This window comes from Geotrypetes seraphini, chromosome 17, assembly GCF_902459505.1.
Source record: "Geotrypetes seraphini chromosome 17, aGeoSer1.1, whole genome shotgun sequence".
Classification (NCBI taxonomy): Eukaryota; Metazoa; Chordata; class Amphibia; order Gymnophiona; family Dermophiidae; genus Geotrypetes; species Geotrypetes seraphini.
In genome coordinates, this window is record NC_047100.1 from 16,150,553 (window position 1) to 16,175,094 (window position 24,542).

The window sequence follows — 24,542 nt, forward strand, 5'->3', positions numbered from 1 at the left end:
TGAGCTGGTTCTGGGCGGCTAAATTTTGCCCTTCCACATCAGAAACACCACTGAAGTTTGAAAGACTAAGGGCCTCTTCTATCAAACTGCACTGAATGGCCTGTGCTGCTCCCGACGCTCATGGAGTTCCTATGAGCACTGGGAGCAGCGCGGGCCATTCTGCGTTACAAACTGCTAGCGCAGTTTGATAGAAGAGGCCCTAAGATTACTATCACCATGAAGGAGATTAACTCTGCCAGTGTTCAAGATTTGAAAGATACCTTAACCGTTTTGCCATCAAAATCAAGTATGAACCCCAAATGCAACAAAGTACTTTAAAAGAAAACAAAAAACCCTTTCTTACTTGAATCTACTTAGTCACACATAAATAAACAGCAGCAGACAATTTGGAAGAGATATTCTCTGTCAAGGCTAAATTAATACATTTGTGATCAGCTGTCAAGAGCTGTGCTTCCTTCTGTCTGCACTGACCTGATGAAAAGAGAACAACTCTTGAAATCTGGTCATGAGGAGGATAATTTTACAGGTACCTAGTCTGTGAAGACACACAGACAGACACATATAAAGGCCATCAGAACAGGCATAAGGGGAATTACCGTCTTCCTTTCTCATCAGTGTTTCCTGTCGTACAATCATCCGTCCCAATCCATAAAAATTACAGAACTCCATGTGCAAGTTCATCAAAATTAATAAAAAAATATATATATATGAAAAAAAGAGTGCAATACTTAAAGAGCCATAAATAACTAAAACTGACACAATTATGCTTTAAGCCTATTAATGACAAAAATAGAAAACTGGGGTTATTACATTCATAGTTTATGTATTTGTATCCCGCTTTACCCAAAGTGGGTCACAACAAATACATACATAGCCATAATGATCACAAAGAAACAATACATGACAACATTATCAAAAATGATAAAATTACAAAAGCAACCGGCGTTTAAAGAAATTGCATGCCATTCAATTCACATATTTCATCTAACAAAGAAGATATCTTTTTAACAATCTTTTAAAATTACATATATTTATCTGCTGACGTATTCAACATAGAGCGGAAGTTTATTCCACTCTTGGGGGCCTATGTAAGAAAACATACAGACCCTAGACACCTTTGACCTCAGTTACTTCACTGTAGGGATATGTAGATCAACCCAATTACGGAACGCAACTGACGTTGCTGGACATATCACAGAATGCTGTCTACTAGGTACTTTGGTGCCTGATTGTCTATGCAAAGACAGACCATTAGCAATAGTTTATAGCAGCGGTCTCAAACATGCGGCCCACGGGCCGCATGTGGCTCTCCAGGTTTTATTTGCGGCCTGCGGTCTGGAGGCGATCATTCTCTTCCTTTTGGAGCAGCAGCCGGCTCGTTCGTTCAAAGCCACGGGTTGGTGGCTCCTTGCGCTATCCACTCCTGCATCGGAAGCCTCTCTGATGTCACAACATCAGAGAGGCTTCAGACACAGGCACGGATCTCGCAAGGAGCCGCCACCCGCAGCTTTGAACGAACGAGCTGGCCAGACACGCTGCTGCTCCAGTGGTGTACCAAGGGGGGGGGGGGGGCGGTTCACTGTTCTCCCTAGAGTGCGGCTCGCGGCTCGTCTAGAGCAGTGGTGCCCAACCTGCTTCCCTTCCCTTCTCACTGCTGACATCGGGGATCAGGCCGGCACCGTGTTCTTTGATCTCCTTGCTTCTCTTCCCTGCGGGCCGACCAACTCTCGCGGCCCGACTTCAATTCTGACGTCGAGAGGACGTTCTGGCTAGCCAATCGCTGCCTGGCTGCCTGGAACGTCCTTTCCGATGTTAGAATTGACGTCGGGCAGCCAGAGTTGGTCGGCCCCGTGCAGAAGAGAAGCAGGGAGATCTCGGCCTGTTCCCGATAGCGGCAGCGGCAGCAGCCTATTCCATGGCGGCAGTGGCATGGGGGAGGGCAGGAAGGAAGGAAGGAAGAAAGAAAGAAGGTGGGGTGGGGACAGGGAGCCAGAAAAAAAAAGCAAAAAATGGGGCACGGAGGAAGGAAGGAAGAAAGAAAGAAGGAGGGGGGACAGGGAACCAGAAACAAAGCAAAAAATGGGGCACGGAATCAGAGAAAGACAGACATAGAGAAAGAAAGAAAAAGTTGGGGGAGGGAATGAGGTCTGGAGGAGAGGAAGCATACAGGAGGCTGAAAGAAGGGAAGAAGTATTGGATGCACAGTCAGAAGAATAAAGTGCAACCAGAGACTGATGAAATTACCAAACAAAGGTAGGAAAATGATTTTATTTTCAATTTAGTGATTGAAATGTGCCAGTTTGAGAAAGAAAAGATATTGAACTTTAAATGTGAGTGCTGCAGAAAAAATAGAGTACTTGGAGGGCCGCAGAAAAAATAGTTAATGTCTTATTAAAGAAATGACAATTTTACATGAGGTAAAACTCTTTATAATTTATATATCTTTCCTTTTAACTGTTAAAGGAAAGTTTTATAAACTATAAAGAGTTTTACCTCATGCAAAATTGTCATTTCTTTAATAAGACATTAACTATTTTTTCTGCGGCCCTCCAAGTACCTACAAATCCAAAATGTGGCCCCGCAAAGGGTTTGAGTTTGAGACCACTGGTTTATAGCGAATCTGCCTGGTACTCCAATTTTAATCAGTATAGCATTCTGACACATGATCCTGCCACACAATCAAATATTGTATAACATTTGTGGTATAAATGGCCTTAATACACAGGAAAGACCCATGTAAGGATGCACTAAGGCCAATGTTTACCACAGCTTTGTAAAAGGATTCCTAGTTAGTTCAATGAAAAGGTATTCCCCACAACTTGTTTGCTCACATTCATCTCTACCTCCCTCTTTTGAAAACAGTGCATGGTTTATCTTGATGTTTTTCATTCCACACAGAAACAAAGGGCTGAATAGTTTCGGTGTTCTCGTCTTCACTCTCTGACACACAGTTCATTAGCAGCTGTAAAACTGATGGAACTGTGTTATCTGCCTTGAGGGATTTCTGATAAAAATACAGATGTGCTTTTTGGAGGTCTCTCTGGTTTTTTCCCCCCATAAATTGTGGGTGGTTTTTTTTTAGGGGGTTGTTTCAGATATTAATTTTTTTTTAAATGTATTAATGCACATTAAAATATAAGGCCCCCTTTAACAAAGCCACAGTAGTGATTCCCAGGACAACAAATGCAACAAAGCCCATAGATACTGAATGGACTTCATTGCATTTGCTGCATGGAAATCACTACCGTGGCTTTGTAAAAGGAGCCTTTAATATGTATTAATTCTTAGCCTAATGTTAAGTTGAAAATATTTAGTCCATGCAATATCAATTTAAGTGCAGTAACAAACTGTATGTATGTTTCAGGAGCATTAACAAACATAAGAATTGCCGCTGCTGGGTCAGACCAGTGGTCCATCGTACCCAGCACTCTGCCCACGCGGCATCCCTTAGGTCAAAGACCAGTGCCCTAACTGAGACCAGCCTTACCTGCGTACGTTCTGGTTCAGCAGGAACTTGTCTTACTGTCTTGAATCCCTGGAGGGTGTTTTCCCTTATAACAGACTCCGGAAGAGCGTTCCAGTTTTCCACCACTCTCTGGGTGAAGAAGAACTTCCTTACGTTTGTACGGAATCTATCCCCTTTTAACTTTAGACAGTGCCCTCTCGTTCTCCCTACCTTGGAGAGGGTGAACAACCTGTCTTTATCTACTAAGTCTATTCCCTTCATTATCTTGAATGTTTCGATCATGTCCCCTCTCGGTCTCCTCTTTTCAAGGGAGAAGAGGTCCAGTTTCTCTAATCTCTCACTGTATGGCAACTCCTCCAGCCCCTTAATCATCTTAGTCGCTCTTCTCTGGACCCTTTCGAGTAGTGCTATGTCCTTTTTATGTACGGCGACCAGAGCTGGACGCAGTATTCCAGGTGGGGGCGTACCATGGCCTGGTACAGCGGCATGATAACCTTCTCTGATCTGTTTGTGATCCCCTTCTTAATCATTCCTAGCATTCTGTTTGCCCTTTTTGCTGCCTCCGCACATTGCTAGAAAAAGTGAATTAATTAAATCAAACAGAGCAGGCCATCTATCCATAGTTAGTGGCATTTAATCAGATAGTGCCAATGGACATTGGCTCTGAGTGGCCTGTGTCAGGGCAAAGCTAGAAGATACGATTACTGTCAGTTAAGAATTTGTTAATCTGTTGAATCAGGTATCAATGTATTTAATTTGCACACATCAAAATGTCAGTGATCTTCAGCATATTTCATTATAAGTAATAATGTTATGAATATTTCAATAATATAACCATTAGTGCATTAAATTAAATTATAAGCATGTTTTGTTCTTCCCGTCTTCTGTAATTCGTTCATTTTCTATGCCCACTATTTATTTATTGTGATTTATTGACCATTTTTCATGAATTATGATGCTATTGAATTTTTGGCTGGAACATATCCTTTTTTGTACTTTTTCAGCAAATTTTATAAGCATATAGCTGCACAGTAATTCCATATCAAAGGTTTTAACCACTTCACTGATTCCGATTCCCTTTAATGCTTCTCTATGAACCTAAAAAATATGAATGATGATTCTGTAATTACTGTTTTTCTGTTATTCTTGAACTTGCTGAAAATATTATAGCTTATAACTACCAAGAAGCATAGCTCCTTAAAAATTCCACCTCCCTTATTTATCTCATCAGCCCTTCAAGGCGTACAACACTATCCCACACTGTAGCTTTAAAGGTCACTTATGTTCTCCATCAGCTGAACAGCTGGAACAGCAGTTAGATTTTGGAAATGTTTTGTGTAGAGAAATAGAAAGAAAACTTCAACTTGCCTAAGGAGTAAAAATGTAGGATATACTGTATATATATCAAGAGAACCAAGGTCATGTGAGCTCCAAAATTATTTTCCAGAGGCCTTGATAAGAATGAAGATGAGACAATGTCCATAACAGCTTTAAAAAAAACGCAGATATGGGGAGGAGTCTTAAAAACATACAGACAAAAGAATTCCAGGAGCATGCAAACTGAAGTTGAGCACAATTCTTCCACCCAATACACTAGTGAGTGTTTGGCACCTTTTATTCCAGCCAGCATCTCTGTGTAGGACAGATTCTTGTCAGAGATCCAGCCATTGTGTGTAGGCTAAAGTGCTGTCTGTGATCGAGATCCGCAGGCTCCAACTTGTGCATTATGTAAAACTAAATGTCATCTTAAACCAGCAAGTAAGAACATAATTGCTCATGAACTTCTGTTTATGAGGACTCGACTACCCTCCTCTGAATGCATGCCAGCTTGAAAGGATTGGGGTGGGGGTGGGGGGTGTTTCTTTATGTATAGCATTCAGTGAAGTAAAAGAAACCAAGGAATCCTTTTACTCTGCTGTGGCAAAAAGTGGCTTAAAGTGCCCTTATGCTGGGTTTTCCCGTAAGCTAGGGCCAGTTTTAACTGCAGAGATAAAATGACTGATTTTCAGATTTTTCCATTAATGGCCATGCACTAATTTTCCCATTAGCATGTGGCCACTAGCACATGAGCTCCTACCGTCACTTATTTTGCAGGTAGTATGGACTCATGCGGTAAACCTGAACTAATCGGTTAGCTTGCGGCAATGCCAAACAGTTGATTTACATAGATGTGCCCATTCTCTGCCCCCTAGACATGACCCCTGTGCCACATAGAAAAATTACTGAGGGATGTCTCAGCACACTCTGCGGTATGCCTTTTTTTTTTTTTTTTTTTACTATGGTAAACTGTATTCTTTTTTAAATGAAAACTGAAATATTTGTTAAGTAAAATAGCATTTGGTAGATACATACTCCAACTGTTAAAGCACACGTCAAAATGTCAATGGTATCAAACCCAGCTGCTATACCTCAAATGGAAGAATAATTACCCTTTCAAACATGGATCTGCTATCATATTTACTCTGTTTGAATATTCCTCACCCTTCTCTCTTGCCCTTAATCTCCATGTTGCAGCAGAATCACGAAACACTACCCAGGACAACAATGGTGGCCGATGCCAAAGGCATCAAATAGCACAGAAAAATATTACTATTCAATGCAGCTTATGCTCTGCCTGCTTATAAAGCAGTGTCTCTCAAACTGTGTGGCAAGGCACAGTGGTGTGCCCCAGAGAGATTCCGGATGTGCCATGAGAGATTCCAGGAAGAAAAAGGTAAAACTAGAGGATATCATTTGAGGTTCGGGGAGGAAGACTTAGGAGCAATGTTAGGAATTTCTTCCTCACGGAGAGGGTGGTAGATGCCTGGAATGCCCTCCCGAGGGAAGTGGTGGAGAGGAAAACAGTGATGAAATTCAAAAAAGCGTGGGATAAAAATAGAGGATCTCTAATTAGAAAATGAAGGATGTAAATTAAAGAACTAAGGCCAGTATTGGATAGACCTGCACGGTCTGTGTTCCATATATGGTGTTTTGGTGTAGGATGGGCTGGGGTGGGCATCAATGGGAACTCTACTAATATGGAACATGAGGATGTTACTGGCCAGACAATTGAATTTTCATCTAGAATTCTTGGTTTTATTATAGATTTTTCTTTATCTTTAAATAATCAAATTAACAATTTATCTAAAAAGTGCTATTTTAGTTTACGGATGTTACGGAGAGTTTGAGGGTTTTTTTCATCAAAATCATTTTGCGGTTTTGGTTCAAGCGATTATTTTGGCACATCTGGATTATGCAAATTCCCTGTATATCAGATTAACCAAATTTAATCTGAAGAGGCTACAACTTATTCAGAACACTGCGGCCAAATTAATTTTTGGAAGACATAAATATGATCATGCCTCTCTATTGTTGAGGTTACTTCATTGGCTTCCTGTTTACTAGCAAATTCAATTTAAATGTGCCAATGTAATTTTTAAAATTTTATATGGAATTTTTTCGCCTTTATTACCTCTATCATTTAACTCTCTTCGTTTTCACACTACCAGGAATACATATACATTTAAATTGCTCTTCCCTTCTGTTAAAGGGATTAAAACCCTAGGTAAATTCTCATATTCCTTATCCTATTCCTTGGTAAAAGTTTGGAACGATCTTCCCTTGATTATCAGAACGTCATTTTCTCTATCACTTTTTAGGAAAAATCTGAAAACGTATCTCTTTCAGAGATTCTTAACTGAGGACTGGTCTAATTTATTGAAAATTTTTCTATTACCTTAATTATTATTTTATATTATATTCTTTTAAATCTTTGTTAACCGGCTCGAGTTCTTGCTGGAATGATCCGGTATATAAGATGGAAATTAGATTAGATTAGATTAAGATAGATGTCCTGCAAACAACAGGATGGTTAGATAGGCTGGAGTGAGCTTGGACGGCAACTTCAGCATTTGGAACCTAGGACAATACCAGACTTTACAGTCTACGGCCCAAAAATATCAAAGAAGAGTTAATCATGTATCCCTACCTTTACTCTGTTTTAAGGGATATAACTTATGGGCAGACTGGATGGACCGTTCAGGTCTTTATCTGCCATCATGTACTATGTTACTATATATGTACATTGCATACACAAGAGTCGGTCAATGTTATGAGCATCTGTGTGTGAAAGGATACAACTGCCCAGACAAGCATTCTTTGATGCGATTGGTCCTTGAAAACTAATAGCAAGTAATTTAATTTTTATTTTTATGCAGTAGTTGTCCTAACTTGAGCAACAACACAATCAAGACTTTGTTAACATTTAGATCTTCTTATCTTTGCAAACTTGGATTTTCAGTTTTGACAGAAATTCAATTGAATGAAAGAGAACAACTGTAGATGGTGGATGATGAAATGCGTGTTTGCTTGTCAACTATCAAGCCATGTTTTGAGTTAATTTGTACTAAAAAAATAAGCACATCCATCGCATTGATTAGCAATTCTATTGTCCATCAAGCCCAGTAGCCCGTTCTCACGGTGGCCAATTCACCTTGGGTCAAAACCCAAGGAGTAGCAATATTCCATGCTACTGATTGTGGGCAAGCAGTGGCTTCCTCCATGTCTTTTTCAATAACAGACTATGGCCTAGATTCATTAAACTTACATTAGGGATCCGATCCATGGCTGATCCATGGCCGAGTCTTCCCGGGAGACTGATCTACAACGCATCCTCATGCAAATGGGGACAATCAGAGGCACGCCCCACACCGACCACATGGATCGCTGCGGAGCGATCCCGATGCATAAGCAGACCATCTTCTTTGCCTGTAGATGATCTGCACATGTGCTTGCTCTCCTGACTTCCCTCTCGCCAGCTTCAGGGATCGAAGTGGCAAATGTTATTTTTAGGCTGTTGAATATGTAATCTGATCAGGTTTTACATTTCTAAGGACCAGCTTGTTGCTACCAACAGACGAGTTTTAATAAGACATTTTGGTGCCTTTCCCTGTCCTCCCCACCGGAGCACAGTCATCAGTATCCCGGGCGCTACAGCCTTCACCCCTCTGCCTTCGAGTCCTGCCAGTAGTGATACGTGTAGTAGCGATACAGTAGGGACACTTCAATGAAGGAGGGATGAGAGAAGAAGGCCCTCTTATCTGAGGATTTAAGGAGGATGCCTATAGCTTAGAGAGGCCTACAGTCAGTCTTGCCCTTCCCTTATGGTTTTAACCTGTGGGTTTAAAGAGGGGCTGCACTATGGCGTGTTCTGGAACAGAACAAAACACACTGTAGTGCAGCCCCACTTTAAACCCATGGGTTAAAACCATGAGCTCGCACTGCAGGGTGGCAGAGAGCAGGGGAGTCGGAAGCAGGGATGTGAGCGACTGGATCTCAGCAGTCGCTTCTTTTTGGATCAGCCAGCCCAATCAGTATTCCTTCTTGAGTTTAGTGAATCACGTCCTTCCTACTTTGCATGCACGGATCGGATCGGGTGTGAATTAGATCGGAAGGAAGGTTAGTGAATCGGGTCAGGGTCGCAAACTGGTCGGGACACGATCGTTAAGGTTAGTGAATCTAGCCCTATGGACTTTTCTTCCAGGAATTTGTCCAAACCTTTCTTAAAACCAGCTACGCTATCCGCTCTCACCACAACCTCTGGTAACATGTTCTACAGCTTAACTATTCTCCGAGTTTAAAAAAATGGTTTTAAAAGTATATCCCTGTAACTTCATCGAGTGTCCCTTAGTCTTTGTAATTTCTGATGGAGTGAAAAATTGATCCACTTGTATCTGTCAACTATAATGTGCCATGAAGAACATTTGCTCCATTTAGTGTGCCAGAGCTAAAAAAGTTTGAGAGACACTGTTATATAAAGGATGGACACTAGTTCTGTTTTCTGCACAATGGCAATGGCAGTGGCAGTGGCAGTGAACCTTATTGAGTCACAGGATGGATTCTGATGACTCAGAGGAATTCATGAAGTTGGCTTTCATGAATTAGTAAATTAAACATTGGCTTTGTATAGTACACCAAGGGATTCCAGCTGAAATTACACAGACACATGCAGAAGAAGTCCCCGTAAAGATTAGTGAACATTTTGTCAAACATTGATGTCAGGAAAATTACCTCATTCAAAGGGAGCCTAACCATCTGTACAAAGGTCTACTAAATAACCCTCTGATTTATATTCACTGTTTTAAGACTTTAAAAACATTTATGCAGTAAAGATATAGATTTCACACTATTTCTGCTGTCTCTCTACTTCGTATGAATTCATAGGAATTTTTTTAACCTTTTAATTGTCAGATGGTGAAACGGCTACTTTACTTAACTTGATGTTGAACGAGAGCAACAGTGCCAAGTGCATTTGAAGATGCAGATCTCCCATAAGAGCCATAGAAACACATCTTGCAACAATGCCAAATAGAGGGTTAAACAAATGGGAGCTCATCTTATTTGTCTCCTGGAGTCATGCTAACAAGAACCGAACCATCTATGACCAGTTAAAATTCTGGTTGTGATCTTTGACCCCCAATTGTCATTCAGGCCTCAAATCAATTCAGTACTTAATTCTACCTTCTTTGCCCTCTACTGTATCTGCCTCTTGCATTCCTTATTTATCAACTCTCTTCTCGGCACCCTTCTTCTCTCTCTTGTTATCTCCCATATTGAGTACTATAATTCTTTGTATGCATACCTACCCTTATATTCTCCCAAACATCTACAGATCGGTCAGTACACTGCAGTGAAACTTCACAGGGCTCACTGCTTTGATCATGTCACTCTTCTATTGCATTCTGAACGCTGGGTTCCTGTTTCCTCCCGTATCATACAAACCTTTAAGTCTCGACTCCCATTTGCCTCTGCCCATCTCAGTTCTTTTTATACTTCCTATATTCCTTCTCGTTCTCTCCAACTTTTTCAACATTCTCAAAATGCCCACACTCCCCTCCTACTGGTTATCCATCTCACGAGAATCCTGCTTTAGATATATAGGTCTCTTTCTTTGGAATTCATTGCCACCCAACATTCTCTCAGAGACCTCTTTCTTGAGATTTAAAATATTACTCAAAACTCATCTGTTCTCCAAATCCTTTGGTTTATCAGGCTCCTAATGTCATCCTCCCCAGCTTTTTCTCTTTTTCCCAACTGCATTTTTAATTTTGTAAACTTTGTAAGTAGACTCTCAGTTAACTGGCACAAATGGGGATTGATAGATGCCTGATAAATGTAGTTTCTGGTTGCTTGAGAGTTACTATTAAAAATAGGCCTAACTAATTCTATACCCCATACTATGCCATACCATAAACTGTTCCAATCTCCCGGACATGTGATAGGCAAAGCATGGGCATACTTGGGTGTGGTGTGCCAAGTTTACACTTAAATTTCAGCCAGAAATGTATTTTATTTTCATTTTTATTGAATGTATTACAGTATTTCTTTGAATTTTTTTTTGCTGGTTGCTTGAGTTCAGGTTAACAGAAGAGGGACACAGGAGGGAGGCAGGGATGGGTCAGAGCCAGCCCTAAAAATTATCCTCGATTTTGCAATATTCGCAGTCTGGCTCTGCCCCTAACCCACGCGAATATTGAGAGTCTGCTGTACTTTGATCCACGCAACAAAACCTGCTTTCAATTCCATCAATCCGCCAAATCGTTTATGACATCACACACAAAACCATATTTTCGGTTGTGGCTCCAACTTTATGGAATTCCCTTCCTACTAAGCTGAGACAGGAAGATTGTCTATCCAAATTCAAATCTTAAATCATTTTTGTTCAAAGATGCTTATGAGATTTTTTTTATTTTATCTATTTACATACCACTTATATCCCGTGGTTTTACATTCAGATACTTTATCATATTTCCTTATCTGTCCCTATAAGCCAACATTCCCCTTTCACGTATGTGTCCACATTTTCATTTTTTTTTCTTTTCTTTTAAAAAATTTTAATTTTATTACCTACCCTCCTTAAGTGTCAAGTTTTTTTCTTGTGTTGATTATTGTGGCCTCTGTTTTTATTACCTTTCTTTTATATTTTTAAACTGAACCGCTTAGACTTTGAGATAGGTGGTATATCAAATAGAAAATAAACTTGAAACTATAATAAAATATTTTATCAAATCTAGTACCTTGTTTGTTACTGCCATATTTAAATATTACATGGCAATATTGCTATGATATATTTTTTTTACTGTTTTAAGCTATAACCATAGTTTCTTAAATTTTTAAAGGTTTTGTATATAAAAAGGAGAGAAGGGAAGGGATTTTGGATTTAGCTCACACTTTTTCAGTTGTTCCCCAAGATGACTTATATTCAGGCATAGTAGATATTTGTTTGTTCTTGGAGGGTTGACAATCTAAGTTTGTACCTGAAGCAAAGTAAAGATTTTATTTCTCTGTTACACCATTTGGACATCAAAACACAAATATACTAGATTTTTAAGGAAAAATGAATACATTTTGCTAATTTCTGGATTATTTAACCTTTAAAAAAAATTTTTTAAATAAGATATGACCAGATGAAGACAGACCAGTTCCACACTAATAATGAATTTCTCACAAGACCTAAAGCTCTCTTAAAGCTTTGAACAAATTATGGTCTGCCTCATTACAGGCAATTTTAACATGTCCTGGATATGGAATATTTGTCCCAGTAGAGCCCCAAAGTACATTTTTGATTGATGATGATGGGAGATGGTATCTTGCATTGAACTGTCAGCAGGGTTTCTACAATCAGCAGCACTATTTATAAGATCTAGGAGAATGAATCACACCTCTTACAGTGACACAGTCATGTAGTCTTTGTGAGGATCCTGTCAGCATGTGGTAAGCTTATCCAAGAGATGGTGGCTTGGCAAACAGAAGAGAACAATGCTTTCTTATCCTGCAAAACTCTATTAAGGGTGTTGAAAACACACACATGAATCTGAATGCTGATATTTTATACAAAAATAGTTATACTGTAAGGTGTGGCAGGCTTGGTACCTTTTTAAGGAACATATTTGTTTTTATGTTACATCAAAACCCATAATTCTATATTTGAAATGCTTGTGAGAGTATTTTTGTGGGAGGGGTAGCAAAAGGGGAAATAAACAGCGATTGAATTTCTCCTTTTGTGAGTGCATATCCCCTAAGCCAGTGGTCTCAAACTCACGGCCCAGGGGCCACATGCGGCCCTGCCAGGTACTATTTTGAGGCCCTCAGTATGTTACCATTGTTCTGGAACATTGGCCCACATCACTGCTATATCCTCACGCAAGTGCTTTCCTGCATCTTTCTGCATGTTGCACTGCTTTCAGCTGTGTATAGCTGAAATTATCAGAAGCAATTAAGGAAAGATTTATAAACTATAACGAGTTTTACCTCATGCAAAGTTGTCATTTCTTTAATAAGACATTAACTATTTTTTCTGCGGCCCTCCAAGTTCCAAATCCAAAATATAGCCCTGCAAAGATTTTGAGTTTGAGACCGCTGCCCTAAGCCCACCCTCTTCTCATCTTCATCCTTGCCAGAAGCAGATCTCTCTCCTTTCTAGATCCCCCTCAATAGCTCTGTTCGATCTTTTCTCCCTTAATACTTGACTCTCTCCTCCTCACCACTCTTTCTTTTCCCCCTCCCTCTGTAACCTTCTAAATTTCTCTCTCTTCTCTCTCCCTCCCTCCCCTTTATCAGCCTTCTACTCATGCTCTTCTTCCCCTCCAGCTCCCCCTCCCCCCACTCAGTGCCTCCTCCTCATTCACTGAGCCCAAAAATGTTTCAGCCATTTTCCCTTATTCTCTTCTTGTTAGCTGAGAAAATTCACTTGCACTGTTTATGGTTTATACACATCAAGCAACCTGACTCAGGGTTAAAAGCAATGGAAGGGGAAGACATTATTAGGGTTGAAAGCAACAGTATTGTAGTAGTATGATCCAAGATTAGATCATGTAACTGCCTATATGAGGTTGCCAAGGTGGCAAGTTGCTGACTGTTCTATTTAAGATGCCAGTATTTAATACTGTTTCTGTTCGTACTGGCCACTGTTGGAAACAGGAAACTGGGCTAGATGGATCATTGGTCTGAGCCCATATGGCTACTCTAGAGAGACAAGGAGGGAAGGAAAGGAAAGAGGAGTTTCAAAGACCATAAGTGGCTCATAATCAAAACTTAAACAAGTCTAAAAATTCACCCAAGTCGGTACTTGGACCACCTATAAGACAGGTCGTCCAAGTGCCAATAATCAAACTGACTTGCTGGATGTGTCGCGAGACTTTTTATGCCTCTGAATACCGCTGTGCACCCAGAGCTGAAAGAGGCATATCTGGAGGAGTGGTTAGGGCAGTATGTGGTCAGGATGGGGGCTGAACTAGACTTAGTTGTCCTGGAAGAGCTTAAACGTGAGTAAGATGATGTAAAATCAGGTATAAGTGCCAACAAAGTGACCAAATAACCACTGCAGAGACAAAATAAAGACCCATACACACTCCCCCAGTGTTCACTGACCCCCTCACTCCCCAACAAAGATCAGAATAAAAAAGTAAATACTTGCCTCCAGGCACCTGGTATAGGAAAGCCTAGTAGAGCTGTACATAGGTGTCTTAAATAGCTTTGAGGGGGGGGGGGGGGCGAGTGAGCCATAGAGAGGAGGACCCAGGCCCATAAGCTATTCTAACCTTCCCGTCCTTAAAGTGCTGCATCTACAAGAGATTCCTCGACAGATCCCTGGCGTTCCAGGCATGCAAATGGAACAAATGTCTATCCACTCTCATCTCTAATTCTCCCTCCTACCAAACTTTCAGGAAGTCAATCAAAACTTATCTCTTTGACAAATATCTCTGACTCCCGCCCTCCTTGTAACTCTACTTTTAACTATGCCTTGTACCTCCCACCTTCCTGCACCTCCCACCTACCTGCACCTCCTACCTACTTGTACCCGACTTCCTAAGCCACGCCGATTGACTTGTTTATAACCTCTCTATCTCCTTCTTGCCTGCTCCTGACTTGCTAAGTTATATTGATTGATTGACTTATTTGTAAATTTCGCTGTAGATGTACAGTCTCTTGTCATGTAAACCGCTCTGAACTATTCTGGTACTGCAGTATACAAAAATAAAGTTATTATTATTATTTATTATTACATTTATGGTGGAACATGTGCACCCACCCTACTCTACTGCCATATAGGTGCCACCTGCAGACATAAGGGCTATTAGGGCTATAGACAGGTGAGTATAGTAGGTTTTGGGGGGCTCACCATAACCTATAAGGGAGTTCTGGTGAGATGTTTATCTAGCACCCTTTTTGTGAAGTTCACAACAGTGCCCTATAAGGTGCACCACTGCTCTGTTGCCATGTCTGGGTGGCCAGTACATTACAAGATTGGCCCCTCCCACATCCAAATGGTCTTGTTCTGGGTGTTTGGGACTTGGATTAAATTTTGGTCAAAAATGCGATATAAACAGACATCCTGGCGATCTGGACGAACAATAGTCTGGACGTCCAGATAAACGATTTTCGGGAAAAAAAAATCTTCTAGACATATTTTTCGAAAATGGGCATTTTCCCACTGCCAACTTTGGGTGTCTAGCACCATATTCCCAAATCGGACTTAGACGTATATTTTGATTATGCCCCTCCACGTTTCCATCCCCATGTCAAGTGGTTGTTGGGGGGAAGGGGGAGGGGGGAAGGGAGATTGATGCAGCATCTCCAAAGGCAGTGGCGTACCTAGGGTATGCGGCACCCGTGGCTGATCATACCTCTCCCTGCCTACTTCCCTTCCTCCCCCAGGTCCACCATCCCTCCCTTTCTCTTTCCAACAGTTCTCACTTCAAGTATCTCTTTCCCTCTTCCGCCACACTACCTCAAGTCCAACTTCTTTCCCTTCAGACCATTGCCCATCAAATCTCTCTCTCTCTCTGTCCTCTGTTTCTGGCCCAATATGCTCTCCCCCAACATCCAATCTTGCACTTCTTTTAATACCTTTCCCCTAAAAAAACAAAAAAAGTTAGTCCAGGAGGATTCTACAGTCCAGTATGTTTCTCCCCCCCCCCTCCCTTCTCTCCTCTCCAGTATGATATCACCCTCACCTTCTGTCTTACTGAAAAATCAGTCAGCCTCGGCAATAATTCAGAAATGTTGCCCGTGGCTCTCCTCCCTGCTTTCTGGTCTGCCATGGTCTGTCTCCAATGACACAATTTCCTGTTTCTGCCCAGCTGGACCACGACAGACAGAAAGCAGGAAGGGGAGCCGCGGGCATCGTTTCTGAATTACTGTCGAGGCTTTTTCAGCAGACAGAAAGTGAGGGTGGGAAGAGTGGAAGACATTCTGGGCCATAGGGGCCCCCCAAGCCTTAGGGCCTAGGGCAGCTGCCCTGTTTGCCCATCCCTAATGCTGGCCCTGCTCCCTCCCACTGTGCAGCACCTCCCCACTGCCCCCCACCCCCAAGCAGCAGCAGTAGTAGTGGCCGGGCCATTAGAAGCAGTTGCTGTGAACAGGCTGTTTGTGGCCTACTCCACCCAATCACTGCTGCTGCTGCTGCTGCTTTAGGAAGCAGCCATCACGGAGGGGTATGTCAGTTCAGTCAACCTGGCCAACAGAAAGTAAGCACAACATCGGCACTCTAGGAAGGGAATGTTCATGGACTATGACTCCAAGGCCGGGAGCACCTCTTCATGGTCTGCAACTGGGGCGGACTGTCCTCCCCCCCTCCTCGGTACGCCACTGCCCAAAGGGTACTGAGAGCTTTGGAGGACTTAGAAAGATCCCACAGCCAGGGGTTTCAAGTAGAGATACTTTGAGGGGGGGTGTTTGTACTTGAAGGAAGAGAGTAGCTTCCCTGTGAAAACTAGCCAATTCTTCAGCTGCTATTAAAGATAAAAGGTCAAAAAATATTTTTTTTTTTGCAACCACTACAGTGAACAGGAGAGCTCATACTTTTGTTATTTTGGGTTTATGCTTGGAATGAAGTGGAAGCCTAAACGTATTTGGCCTTAGTCTTGGTCCTTCTTACAAGTGCCCTAATTAGAGAGCAGTGAGAAAATCATGAGATGCTTTTGTCTCCATGGCCAATGGGAGGCTCCCTGACCATGACACGTGACAATACTCATTATGAATGTCTTAAAAATCCAACTGACTTTGGGATCCTGAGGACCGGTTTGAGAAGCCCATGTTTATAGCAAATATTACAGGATTATGTGCATGTTATTTGCCACACAAAGGATAGACGTGCTTATTTTAATATATACTTTAGAAAAGGGTAGGATTCTGTGGCCTTAGTTGTAGATGTACTGTATATGTTAGATTAGAATACTATAGCCTAACAGCTTACTCTATGAATTCTTCTTTTGGTTGCCTTGTTTATTCAGGATCAAGATCCTTCAGGCACAGGCAGGAAGAGAGTCTACATTTCTAATTACATTTTGTCCTCTAGTGTCTCTGTGATATATTTCTAGTAATACATAAAACAAGCCTGCTGCCCATTTCAAAGCAGTAATTCCTTTAAAAGAAATCTGGATCAGAAGCTATGCAAATGCCAGACCTCTCCAGGAAAAAAAGGCCATCTGTAGCTAAGGAAACCATAGTTGGTTATATAACCTACTGACTCAGCAGCTGAAAACAGATGTTTAGTTTGCCATCCAGAGAACATGACTAAAGTAAAGAAGAAAAAGTAAAATTAATGTAACACAATATTTTTACTGCCTACAGATTACAGGTATCATCAAGCTTATGGCATAAACATAGTAATATAGACAGTAGATGATGGCAGATAAAGACCTGTTCAGTCCATCCAACATGATAAATTCATAGTTTAAGGTATGATGTGATACTATATATGGGACTGAATTCTGCAGATATTTCTGGAGGGGTATCAATAGATACTTCTCCTTTAGTGTGGATGGATCATTATTTGCTGCTGTTTAAGACTGACGTGCTTTGGCATATGGTTGAGGATGAAATAGAATTATTAGTTCGGGGGGAGACTAGAGCTACAGGATTTAGAAATGGATTGGGCTTCACTAATGGGAGATATTGATAGTATGACAGTTTGTGAGGCAATGGATCATTGGGATGTTACTCTTCATGGAGCATTAGATCATGTAGCTCTAGAACATTCTGTAGTGATAAAAAAAAGAAGGCAAAGTTTGTGCAAATGCCATGTTTTAATGAGCAATTGAGTGGTCTCCGGCAGTGTTCAAGGCCTGTAGTAGCTAAGGTACTGGAGCGTGTTGTGTCAACAGTTGGATGAATATTTGGAAAATGAGATATGTTTTGACCCATTCCAATGGATTCCATAGAGTCCATAGTACAGAGTTATTGATGGCATCTATGTTGTTCAGAGCCTAATTTTGAGTGGAATTGATTATTGTAGTACAATTTATACAGGGCTGCCCGCTTCATTAATATGATCTTTACAAGTAATGCACAATTCTGCTGCGCATTTGATTTTTGTACTTGACAAATATGAACATATTACTCCTTTTTACAAGAAGTTGCAATAGTTAACTATTGCTGATAGGATTCAATTTAAATAGCTGATGACAGTACATAAATGTTTGTATCAATAATCATGTCAATATTTGAAGGACTATATTCAATGGTGTGTACCAAAGAAGTCTCTCCATTCTGAAACTGAATGTCAGCTGGTGATTCCAGTGATTCAGGAGGCACGTCTTGAACGTACTCGTAGACAAAGTTACTGTGTGGCAAGTCCCATGGCTTGGAATAGGTTGCCAACAGGACTATGATGTCAGTCACATTTGAGTCAGTTTAAACAGTTATTGAAGCAACACCCATTTATTCAGGACAGATTATGTAAGGGATTTATGACCTGAACTCTCCATTGTTATTCTTATTGGGTCGTCATTTTAATATTATGTATGTATTTCTTGTACACCACTTTGGAATAAGGCGGTCTATAAATTTTTAATAAATGAAGTGAAATATATTGTGCCAAAAAAATCCACACCGAAAAAAGTATTATTCTATAAGTGGCACTTAACATTAGGCTTGGTTTATAGAATAGCACTTACACCCAAGAACCGCAAATAACATTGGGCACAACCATTTACACCAGCAGAAACATACGGCCTCTTTTACAAAGCCACGCTAGCAGCTGCCGTGCAGCAACAGCCCCGAAGCCCTTTAAATCTCTATGGGCTAGTGCGGCTTTGTAAAAGAGGTCGATAGTGCAAAACCTCACTCCCAAAGTTAGGCACAGATGTCCCTTGTTCCATAGTTATGTGGGTAACTGTGAGGAATGCCCCCAATCCACCCATGTCACAAGGAGCTGCAGCATGAAATAAATAAATCATTTTTTAATTGTACGATTGTGATTACATTTTTCAAAATTGTGCAATTAATCATGATTAAAAATGTAATCAATATCAGTGTCCAATCTCCCAGTGTTGTTTCTTTTTTAAATAAATGCCATTTTTATAAAGCAGATATCTTTCCAAGTTATTATACACGTCAGTCACTGGTAGATGCCTCAAAAGTTGTAATTTTTTTTTTCTTTCATTTGTTGATTTCACAACTGGTAGGGATTCAAATGGGAGGGATCATTAATCATGATATTCAGTATACAACAACAAATTGTGAGCTATGTTTGTATCTTTATAAAAATGACATGGATACTTTATACACAACACGGCACAACATGGTTATAATTCAAGTAGCACCTTTTCTTCTCTTTTCTTTGTACATGGGGGAGAGTGGGGGAGGGTAAGTAGGATTGGATGATAAATTGGAACACTATTGTTTTTCATGTTATGTAAATTTTCAATAAAAAAGATTTAAACAAATAATTTTAATCAAAATGTAGCCCTAATAAAAAGAAACTTTTTTGGATTCTTCATATAAGCTTCCTGTTATAGATTTACCCCCATGTGTGTTACTGTAATTTTTGCTTCCTATGATGTACTTTTTTCCCCCAAAAAAGTGGATGGAAATAAGGGTGTGTCTTATGGAGTGAATACCACACACACCCCGTACCTGCACGCGCGAACCTCTTGGCTCAGTCTACTACATATTTCCGCCTTCTTGCTCAAGCTTCCTTCCCAGGGAAACGTCCACATCGCTTCTTCGCCCAGGCGCACCACTCATTAGTTACTTGTCTCTCCTTCACTCCTCCCCTACGCCCTTTGCAACAGAAGATGCGAGGGCTAGAAGAAGATTGCGCTGGCATGTTTTGAGATGGAAAGGGAAGGGTCGGGCTGTGATTGGTCATGGTGCCAGTATTTTTCCTCTCCATGCCGCTGCAGTACTTCCTCCAAACTGGGCTATTACGGTGCTCACCGGGTGTTGGCTGGAGGGTCACCAGGTATCCAGAGGGCTAGTGTATACCGAGAGTAAAGACAGACTGGGGGGTCTCTGTAAATTGTATAAGCAAGTGTTTGAAGTCACAGTTATTGAAAAGTTGTATTGTTCTCTGAGGAAGGCTGATTTGTACAATAATGTTTGGAATAAGTACTGGAAACGCTGCAATAAAACTGCCAAAACTAGATAAGGGACAGATCAGATTATTTTGCCTTTTTCAGGATATGGTGGCAGGGTGCTGTCAAGAGAATTATTGCGCTTGCAAAATATGATATTATGCTGCTTTCCTTTCACCTTTATTGTAATATGGACAAAGCGTGTTTCCTGCCAAGTTAAATAGATTGCCAGCCCAAGAGACCCTTGGGAATTGTTATTCAGGGGGCCCTGCCTGCCTACCTGCCAGCCACTAGGCCTGCCTACCCTGTCCTTGCCTGCCCTGTCCCTGCCTACCACTAGACCACCAGAGGGGGGACAGGGTACAGAGTCTGGCAGTGAGGGGGGCAGGGTGCAGAGCTTGGCAAGGAGTGTGGGGTTGGGTGCAGAACCTGGTAGGGAGAATTTGGTTCAGAATGTTTTTTTTTCTTGTTTTCCTCCTCTAAATCTAGGGTGCGTCTTATGGTCAGGTGCGTCTTATGGAGCGAAAAATACAGTAGTTATCTCTCATAAATAATGAGATTTCATAGGCCCTCTTTTAAACCGCACAGCCGAGTGTTGCGCGACAAATGCTCCAACACCCAACATTCAATTCCTAAGGGCACTGGGGCATTTACCATTCCAGCCCATACTGCCAGCTTTAGTAAAAGAGGGAGATAGTTTGTCCCAAAAATATTCTACTGAGGGACACATTCTCCATAGAAAACCTGATTAATATCTTGCTCTATTAACTGTACACAATGTACAAAACAGTCGCTGTTTACAGAGATGTGGGTCAAGTCAGCAGTTAAATAATTTCTGGTATCCAATGAGCCTTATTTTGCCATGTGGAAGACAGACACAAGGCAAGTCTCCTCCTACAAACCAGCAATAATTGAAACTAAATGTCAACATCCTATTGCTGGTTTCATTTATTGAGAACATCACACAAATATGTCAGATTAAAAAATATAGTAATTCAGTTGTAGATCACTAAGCTTCCTCTGGATAACTGTAATCTAATTTCATTTGAAATATGAAAATGGCTATCTAAAACCATGCAATATTTAAGGCAGTAAAGGATTATATGCAACAAGTAAGAACTGCCATCAGTTAAGAATAAGATTCTCTCTCCAAAGCAAAAACAAAATGTTCAGCAATTCTTAGAAGAACTGGTGCAAAATCCTTCTCTCTCTTAACTCTGGCATAGCCTTAACCTATACTGGTTTGGAAGGTCAAACGTTCATCTTACACTCACAGTATCATCAAATTTTGCAAAACTGCACACCTTAAAATGGTTCAAGCCACTGACACCAAAGCCAAAACTTATTTTATTCTACATAACACTAAGTTACTTCTGTTTTAAAAGCAAGGGGGCAAAATATGGGAGGAAGATTAAAAACCTCGTATAAAATGGTCTGTCTATCAAATATCAGCCCATTTGTTATGGAAAACCTTCAAAATATAGTCTAATAAACCTGTTCAAACTCAAGGCACATGAATTTTCAACCATGTTGTACAGCATATCAAATTCTGCAGAACAGTCAGTGCTGACATGGGAGAGGAAACACATAATAACAAAAGAAGCCATAAGACCAAGAGTGTTCTACTGGGTCAGATCAAGGATCCATGTAGACCAGTATCCCATTTCCAACAATGGCCAGTTCACAAGTATCCGGTAGGGTCCCAAAAGTAGCAAGATTCCATGCTACTTAACATCAGCGATAAACAGTGGGCTTCCTCATGTCTACTTTAAACATAGTTTTGGACTTTTCCTCCAGGAATTTGTCCAAACCTTTTTTAAACCCCCAACTATATTAGCTGCTTTTACCACTTGCTCCAGCAATGAGTGCTAGAAATTAACTATATGTTGAGTGAAAAAACAGAGTAGTACATTTAAAACAAATAGGAGAAAATATTACTTCATGGAGTGTCCCCTAGTCTTTGTACTTTTTCAAATGGTATTCAGGATATTAAAGATCTCTATAATAGCTCCTTTAAATCATCTATTCTCCAAACTGAACAGCTCTATTATCTTTAGTTGCTCCTCATATGAGAGTTGTTGCCATTCTAATTGCCTTTCTCTAACCTTTTTCCAGTTCTACTGTATTTTTTTGAGAGGCAATGACCTGAATTGCACACAATACTAATGGAATAATATGGAGGCATTATAATATTCTCTGTTTTATTTTCTACTCCTTTCCTAATAATCCCTAACATTCTGTTTGCTTTTTATGGCTACTGCACACTCTGAGCAGAAGATTTCAAAGTAATGTCCACAATGAAACCTAAATCCTTTTCCTTGCTGGTGACTCCTAATATGGTACCTGACATCATGTGCCTATATTCTGGATTATTCTTCTCAATGTCAATCACTTTGAACTTGTCCACATTAAATTTCATCTATCATTCCAGCTTCCCAAGGTTCTGCAATTTCTCACAGTATACAGTATACCCCCGCAAATTCGCGGACTCAATAATTCACGGGTTTTTCCCTCAGCCGGTGTGCACTCTGCAGTGAGCAAGCTCCTCCTCACCCTTCCCTTCTAGCAAACAGTCGCTTGAGTACAACTCCTCTCCTTTCCCTCACGGACTGTCCCAGCGGTGTCAGTTACACAGTGGAGGAGTTTCTTTCTTGCATGCTCTGTCTTGCATTTGCCCCCAGTTGACCTTATCGCCCACCACCCTGAACTTGAGGTAGCGCTGAGCATGCGAGTCTGATATAACACAGTGGAAAGGGGTAGGTCAACAGGGTCCATAGGCCCACCAATTTTGCCCAGTTCAGCATCAGCACTCCTTCTCCGGTGCCCGTCCCCTCTGACACAACAGCTGTCCCCTGGAAACAGGAAGCAACCTCAGAAGAGGGCGGGACCCCAGAGAAGGGAATGATGCAGGTGAAGTAGAGGCGAATTTATAGTATTCGTAGTTTTTCAAAATTTATGGAGGCTACAGGAACGTAACCCCCATGAATTTGGGGAGAATACTGTACATGTGATTTAACAACCTTGAATGATTTAGTGTCACCTGCAAATTTGTTCACCTCAAACATTGCTCTTATTTCTGGATCATTTATAAATATGTAAAAAAAAAAACAACCCACTAGAAAATTATCTTCTTCTATTTAAAGAACTGACTATTTAGCTCTACTCTCTATCTTCTATCTTTTAACCAGCTCCTAACCCATAACTGAACACTGGCTTTTTAATTTTTTCAGGCATTTCGTGGGGACTTTGTCAAAAGCTTTCTGAAAAATATACTAAGTCAACTGGCTCACCTTTACCCACATGTTACTCACACCTTTAAAAAAAAATGTAGCAAATTGTGAGGCAAGAGGTCCCTTGGCTGAACCCATGTTGAGTCTGTCCCATTAAACCATACTTGTCTGTGTTCTTTAATTTTGTTATAGTTTCTACAATTTTACTCAGCATTGACATCAGGCTTACCAGTCTGTAGTTTCCTAGATCATCCCTGGAATTTTTTTTTTTTAAATTGGCACTATGTTGGCCACCTTCCAAACTTCAGGTACCGTGGATGAATTTAAAGACAGGTTGCAGATGACCACTAGTAGATTTGCAATTTCATTTTTGAGGTATTTTTTTCCAGTATCCTGGGGTGTATACCATCTGGTCCAGGTGATTTTCTGCCCTTTAACTTGTTGAACTGCATTATTATATCTTCCAGATTCACAGAGATTTGTTTCAGTTTCTCTTTATAACCCTTAAATATTCTTTATGGTACATCCTTCTCAGTAAGACTAAAACAAAGAATTAATTTAATTTCTCTGTTTCTAATGCACCTCAGTGTTCTCCCCAGAATTTTTTTCCAGCCGGGTGGCATGAAAAAGTAGCCGGGTGGGGTGGGATGGGGAAATTTGGTGTTGGTGAAAATTAACCCCCTCTTTTACTAAGCTAGCATTTTTAGTGCGCGCAAACCCCTGCGCTATGTGGGAAAGCTCTGCTGGCGTTAGCATCTAGCGCACCTGGCAATTCCTCCATGCGCTAAGCACACCCTAAAAACACTTAATAAAACTTGATAAAAGGAGCCCTAAATGTGTACTATTTTTATTAGTTAATTATTATTATTATTTTCCAATGCTCAATATGACTTCCTTTTTTAAGGTTTGACACTTGTGCCAGAATATTTTTACTAAATTTAAGAAGTATTTGCCCTCTTTCAAATGGTATAGAGGTTAAAAAAAAAGGGAAAGGCGTTTATGAAGTCATTAGGTTCAATCTAACCATTTATTTCTGCATGAATTTAAACAACTAAAAAAAAAGATAAATATAGCTCATCTAGTCATTCAAGAAATGGCTCTACAGCAGGGGTGCCCACACTTTTTGGGCTTGCGAGCTACTTTTAAAATGACCAAGTCAAAATGATCTACCAACAATAAAATTAAAAAAAAAAACCCACAAAGCATACTGTACGCAGAGAAAATGTTAATTATCATTTATATTCCGCAGGTTTTCAAAGAGGTCAAGGCAGACGATTCTATGCAATGTCACTTCAGGAACAATTACATCATCATATTGGTTTACATAATACTAAAAAAAAAAGAAAACTCCATAAATCAATAGGTAAAATCCAAAGAAAATAATAAATTACAAAGAATTCTAATTAAAATAGAAAAAAAAAAAGAAGATTATAAAACTTAAAATACCCCATAACTGGAACTATCTGAGCAGCTCTACCAACAATAAGCACAAGTGAAAAAAAAGTCACT

The 24,542-nt window shown here is 40.5% G+C and overlaps 1 protein-coding gene across 1 annotated transcript in view; it reads right to left on the reverse strand.

Annotated features, from left to right (window-relative positions):
• Positions 1 to 24,542, reverse strand: part of ARHGEF3 (Rho guanine nucleotide exchange factor 3) — a 208,846-nt gene that overhangs the window by 84,805 nt on the left and 99,499 nt on the right. The gene's annotated exons all lie outside the window — the stretch shown is intronic.